Here is a 6,418-nt window from a genome sequence, read left to right as displayed (position 1 = left end):
TTGAGCTGCCCTGTCCGTCTCAGTGAGGGCACCGCCCCCCTGCGCCGTCCCCTCTGCCGCGGGTCACTTCCTTTGCAGAGATCGCTAAGAGCAAGAGGAAAAAATGGAGGAAGCTCTCCTTCTCTCAGGATGGCGGGATGTACAGATCCCTTCTCCTCCACCCACTCGGCCCACTCCTCGGCGACTTCTCACCCATCCTGGAGGGCCTGGGTCAGGTCCGAGCCACAGCCACAGTTTGCCCTTCCAGCGCTGCTACAGCCAGGGCAGTGTGACCGCCACTCACCTGGTGGTGGCGCCAGAGAGACACGCTCCAAGGCCGAAGGTAAGAACGCTGGTTATAATAATAATAATATTATATGTTAAGCGCTATAATGATATACATGACTATGATTGCGTTCCAAACTGACTACAATGCAGTCGCCTGGCAGATCTCACACTTCCTGGATAGGTGTTGATTATAAATCAGCTAACCACGTCATAGAACATAGCAATCTGATGTCGATTTCGCAATCATGACTGTCATGCAACCAGTGGTTACTGTGTGCAGTAAAACTGAAATCTAGTCAGCGTTGGAACGCGACCAATTTACTGTGTGTGTGTGTTGGTGGGGGGGGGGGGTTGGTTTGTCTATACTGCCCACAAAGATGCTAAAACAAAGACAATTTCCCACAATCCCCATGAGGACAAAGGCTATTTTTAAACTTAGCGGTTAGGTTTAGGGTTAGGGCTACAATTAGGGTTAGGGTTAGAATTAGGATAAGGGGTTAGTGGTTAGGTTGTGGGTTAAGGTTAGCAGGTAGGTTTAGGTTTGGGGTTGGTTAGGGTTAGGGAAAAATAGGATTTTGAATGGAAATACATTTTAGGGTTATACGGTTATAGGGTTATAGTGTTATGGGTTTATAGGGTTATAGTGTTATGGTGTTATGTTATAGGTTATAAGGTTATAGTGTTATAGTGTTATAGTTGTATTAGGGTTATATGTTATAAGGTTATTAGGGTTTAGTATGTAAGGTAATAGTGTTATATTTATGTGTTATAGGTTATTACTGTTAATAGGGTTATAGTGTTATAAGGTTATAGGGTTATATGTTATAGTGTTATAAGTTTATATAGTTATTAAGGTTATAGGGTTATTAGTTTATGGGGTTAAACGTTTTAGTGTTATAGGTTATAGGTATATACTGTTATAGTGTTATAAGGTTATAGTGTTATACTGTTATAGTGTTATAAGGTTATAGTTTCATTAAGGGTATAGTGTTATAAGTTTATAGTGTTTATAGTGTTATAAGGTCATAAGGTTATACTGTTACAGTGTTATGAGGTTATAAGTGTTATAAGGTTATAGTGATTATACTGTTATAGCGGTTATAATGTCATAGGGTTATAGGGTTATACTGTTATAGTGTTATAAGGTTATACTGTTATAGTGTTTATAAGGTTATAGTGTTATACTGTTATAGGGTTATAATGTCATAGGGGTTATAGGGTTTATACTGTTATAGTGTTATAAGGTTATACTGTTATAGTGTTATAGTTATATTACTGTTATACTGTTATAGTGTTATAAGGTTATACGTTATAGTTTATAAGGTTATAGTGTTATACTGTGTTAGGGTTAATAATTCATAGGGTTAATTTAGGGTTATAATGTATAGGGTTATAAGGTATACTGTTATAGTGTTATAAGGCTATACTGTTTTATGGTTATACTGTTATAGGTTATAAGGTTATATGGTTATAGGTTATAGTGTATACTGTTATAAGGTTATAGTGTATAAGGTTATATTGTTGTATATGATATTGATGTGTTACAGTTCTATGATATTGATGTGTTACAGTTCTATGTTATTGAGGCATTTTATCTCTAGTTTGGATAGTTTTGTATCAATGCGTTTGGCTCTGTATGTTTTCTCATTTTCAATTAACAAATAATAATGGCTAAATATGACCAAGGCATGTGAAGGATGAAATAGATGGGTATGTGACACCAGGTGATGATATATATATATATATATACTGTATATATATATATACTGTATGAACAGTGGCAGCAGGCTCACTGTGTGTCTGCCTATAAAAACACCCTGATCGTTCTATTCAGCCCATAGAAATACAGTAAACAAACAGTGTTTGGAATTCCTATGAATTCCTCTGTGGAACATTGTGTCAGAGGACTCTGAATGGAATGTTRTAGTAGGACAGTCAGACTGTGGGAGGGAGTATACTAGTGGCGTCGTTCCAGTGAGAGAGATCCCCTTTTTAATTCCACTGAGCCAAACCAAGCTAAGCCGAGCTGCACTGCGCTAGCCTGGCWACACGTCAATCACCATAGTTACTAGAACCAACACAGGGTTCTTAGAGCGAGAGATACAAAGAGGAGGAAGAGAGAGGGAGAAACACACATTCCAGTCACTCTAGAGAGGCCAACCCTGATGTCCAAGTGCTTTCTCACAGTAAAACATGGTGACAGCCTGTAATGTACAAACCACTGTGACACAGGAACAGGTTAGAAMCAGATTGAGGACAGGGGATAGGATTCGGTATCGTTGGGCGCAGGTGTGGGTTGAAGGGATTGTAAAAATGATAAGGGGGAGGAGGGGAGAGGAGGGAAACAGTAGATGTGGATCGACAGTAGAAGGGGGAAAGGAGGGAGGACTGAAGAGAGGTGAATGGAGAGATGAGGAAGAGGAGAAGGAAGATAGAACACAATAGCATTTGTTACACAGCAAGTATCCACTCCACTATAGGCCTTCACCATTTTCTCTAATGCTGTATAAGTAAGAGACTATTGGAATATATGATAGCTAATCATTTAAAAAGAGCTCAAATAATATAAATTTTAACAATGAAAAGGCTTTGACTAAAATGTAATTAAATGATCTGTGACCCTAGCTAGGTTTCCATGGCGACAGATTTTGCAAATATTTTAAAATCCGCATAAACAAAATATACACCCGTAGTGTTTCCACCAAGCAGACTTGTTGCGTAATAAAAATCTGTGCGTGATGACATAGTGCACACAAAATGTACCTTTACGTTTAAATTTTCAACTATCAAATTTTTTTGTTATCTAATGTTCTATGTTTTTCCATCGCATTGTCATCTCTACCGATAGTTTTGTCACAAACTGTTGTGATAAATAGCAAGTGTGCCGACCCTGGTCTTGGCACCTGCGTTCTAGCCAACAGCTGGCAGATACAGTGTGGGTAAACTCTGCGGGTAGCTAGTCTACATGATGAGATTATTATGGATAAGAGCGAGAATATTTTTGGGGGGTCAAACGGCAATCAAGCATCGATCATCATGTCACCAGAATAAGACCCTCGATATTTATTGTAAAGGAGCATCAAGCTCATCCACACCCTGTGAAGTTCATCATCACTTATTTCATCTGTAGCCTAATAATCTGCATGCTTTCCCGAGTCGTATTGGGCGGACTACACACCATATCATCACGTGACTCCAAGTTTACTTCGATATGATGGTTATTATATCAATATTTGCACATAAAGGCGTTTCCAACGCATAATACATTTTACCAACACAAATACATCCCACCATGTTGAACAAACCAATTTAAATAATCTGTCAGCATTTATAAAATTGTACCGAAACTTCCTGTTTCCATCAATGCTGTCATGATTATTTTTTTCATACAATATGACTTTACTTGCATAAAAACTGTGGATGGAAATGTGGTTACTCCTACTTCGCCTACTAGGATAGACCATAACATATTTTTATTTATTTATAATACAAAAGTTTTATGACAGTTTTTCGAGTGCACCCGATAAAAAATACCCACCGGTAGCCTACACACACGTTTCATGCGTGTAGCTTGTTTTTATTGTCGGTCAATCAAAGCGGAGCTACTATCAGCTGCTCCATGTGTTCAGTCAGCTGCTCCATGTGTTCAGTCAGCTGCTCCATGTGTACAGTCAGCTGCTCCATGTGTTCTGTGTTAGTCGCTGCTCCATGTGTTTCAGTCAGCTGCTCATGGTGTACAGTCAGCTGCTCCGTGTGTACAGTAAGCTGCTCCGTGTGTTCAGTCAGCTGCTCCATGTGTTCAGTCAGCTCCTCATGTGTACAGTCAGCTGCTCCATGTGTACAGTCAGCTGCTCCTGTGTTGTCACTTCATGTGTACAGTCAGCTCTCGTGTGTTCAGTCAGCTGCTCCATGTGTTAGTCAGCTCTCCGTGTGTACAGTTCAGCTGCTCCATGTGTACAGTCCGCTGCTCCATGTGTTAGTCAGCTGCTCATGTGTACAGTCAGCTGCTCCATGTGTTTCAGTCAGCTGCTCCATGTGTAGTCAGCTGCTCCATGTGTTCAGTCGTGCTACATGTGTACAGTCAGCTGCTCCATGTGTTACAGTCAGCTGCTCATGTGTTAGTCAGCTGCTCATGTACTGTCCAGCTGCTCCATGTGTACAGTCAGCTGCTCCATGTGTACAGTCAGCTGCTCCATGTGTTAGTCAGCTGCTCCATGTGTACAGTCAGCTGCTCATGTGTTACTGTCAGCTGCTCCATGTGTTCAGTCAGCTCTCCATGTGTACAGTCAGCTGTCATGTGTCCAGTCAGCTGCTCAGTGTCGTCAGCTCTCCTGTGTACAGTCAGCTGCTCCATGTGTTCAGTCAGCTGCTCATGTGTATCAGTCTGCTCCATGTGTCAGTCAGCTGCTCCATGTGTTCAGTCAGCTGCTCCATGTGTTCAGTCAGCTGCTCATGTGTACAGTCAGCTCCCATGTGTTAGTCAGCTGCTCCATGTGTACAGTCAGCTGCTCCATGTGTTCAGTCAGCTGCTCCATGTGTTCAGTCAGCTGCTCCATGTGTACAGTCAGCCTCTGTTCGTCAGCTGCTCTCCATGTGTCAGTGCTCTCCATGTGTTAGTCAGCTGCTCCATGTGTAAGTCAGCTGCTCCATGTGTTCAGTCAGCTGCTCCATGTGTTTAGTCAGCTGCTCCATGTGTAGTACGTCATGTTCAGTCGCTGCTCCATGTGTTCAGTCAGCTGCTCCTGTGTAAGTCGTTCCATGTGTTCGTCAGCTGCTCCATGTGTACAGTCAGCTGCTCCATGTTGTTCAGGTAGCTGCTCATGTGTTTAGTCAGCTGATCCATGTGTTACTAGTCAGCTTGCATCCATGTGTTACAGTCAGCGCTCTCATGTGTCAGTCAGCTGCTCATGTGTTTCAGTCAGCTGCTCCATGTGTTGATCAGTGCTCGTTACAGCGAATTGTGTGGATATTATGTTTTGCATATGTATACTTCAAGAAAGTAGCCAATATTTATTAAGAATAATGGGCAATATATCAGAACATAAAACATATGTATTTAAAACCACAGTGTATCAACTACGGATAGCAGAAAAAAAAAAAAAAATATGATCATTATTAGAAATTGTTAAATCATTTCAAATGCCCATCAAGTTATTAATATCATAACATACTACATTCAACTGGCATCGGTCACTGCAATGTTTGTGTAGTCTTCAGAAAGTTGTGTTGCTATGTATGCTGTGGACATCATTAAGCAGCCTCTCTTGATACAGAGAGTGGGTTGAAATGGCGATAACAATGCCATCAGTTTTCAAACTGACGGTATCGCCCTTTCCTCCGTATGATGCCTACAGGAGAGGTAGCTGGCAAAGAACGCTAGCGGTGGAAATAGATTTATTAATCCATGAATAAGAGAGGAGGGACCGTAGGAGAGACGAGATGAGAAAGAGAGAGATGAACGAGAGGGAGAGTGAAAAGAGCAGAGAAAACGAGAGAGAGATTTGAGAAGACTGAGGAAACAAAAAAGAGAGAGAGAAGCAGGTCCGAGAAGAGAGAAGAGAGAGAGGTGAAGGCAGAGAGGAGAAGAGTTCAGGAAGAGCGATGAGAAGAGATGAGGATGAGAGAGAGAGAGATATCGGTACAGAGAAGGGAGAGAGAAAAGTGGCAAGAAAGCGACAAGACAAGAGGAGCTCTGAGAAGAGAGAGGGGTTACAGAAAAGAGAAGAGATGCCCAAGAGCAAGAGAGAGGATGAGAAGAGAGGAGGAGAGAAGAGAGGAATGCAGAGAGGAAAAACCAGAAGTGATACGCAGCAGTGAAACAGGCCGATGCCCTAGCATGAGAGCGGAACGCGAGAAAAGAAGAGAGAAGAGGGAGAGATGATGCGGGGGGATGGGAAGGAGCGAGGAGAGTCGAGAAGAGAGACGAGAGAGAGAGAGAGAGAGAGGAGAGAGAGAGAGAGAGAGAAGAATGAGAGACGAGAAAAAGGAGGAGAGAAGAGAAAAAAAGTGTAAGAGGACGAGAGAGAAAAAAGGAAGGAGCGAAAGTGGAAGGAGGACAGAGAGAAAAATGAAGGAACGGAAGTGGAAGGAGCGAGAGAAAAAAGTGAAGGAGGACGGAAGAGAAAAAGTGGAAGGAGAACGAGAGAGAGGA

General features: G+C 42.0%; 1 pseudogene; it reads left to right on the top strand.

Annotated features, from left to right (window-relative positions):
• LOC112068618 (AP-4 complex accessory subunit RUSC2-like) overlaps nucleotides 1-6,418 on the top strand; it is a 67,554-nt pseudogene that overhangs the window by 19,923 nt on the left and 41,213 nt on the right.

This window comes from Salvelinus sp. IW2-2015, unplaced genomic scaffold, assembly GCF_002910315.2.
Source record: "Salvelinus sp. IW2-2015 unplaced genomic scaffold, ASM291031v2 Un_scaffold609, whole genome shotgun sequence".
Taxonomy (NCBI): domain Eukaryota; kingdom Metazoa; phylum Chordata; class Actinopteri; order Salmoniformes; family Salmonidae; genus Salvelinus; species Salvelinus sp. IW2-2015.
The sequence above is the reverse complement of the archived record's forward strand: the minus strand, read 5'-3'. Positions and strand labels throughout refer to the sequence as shown.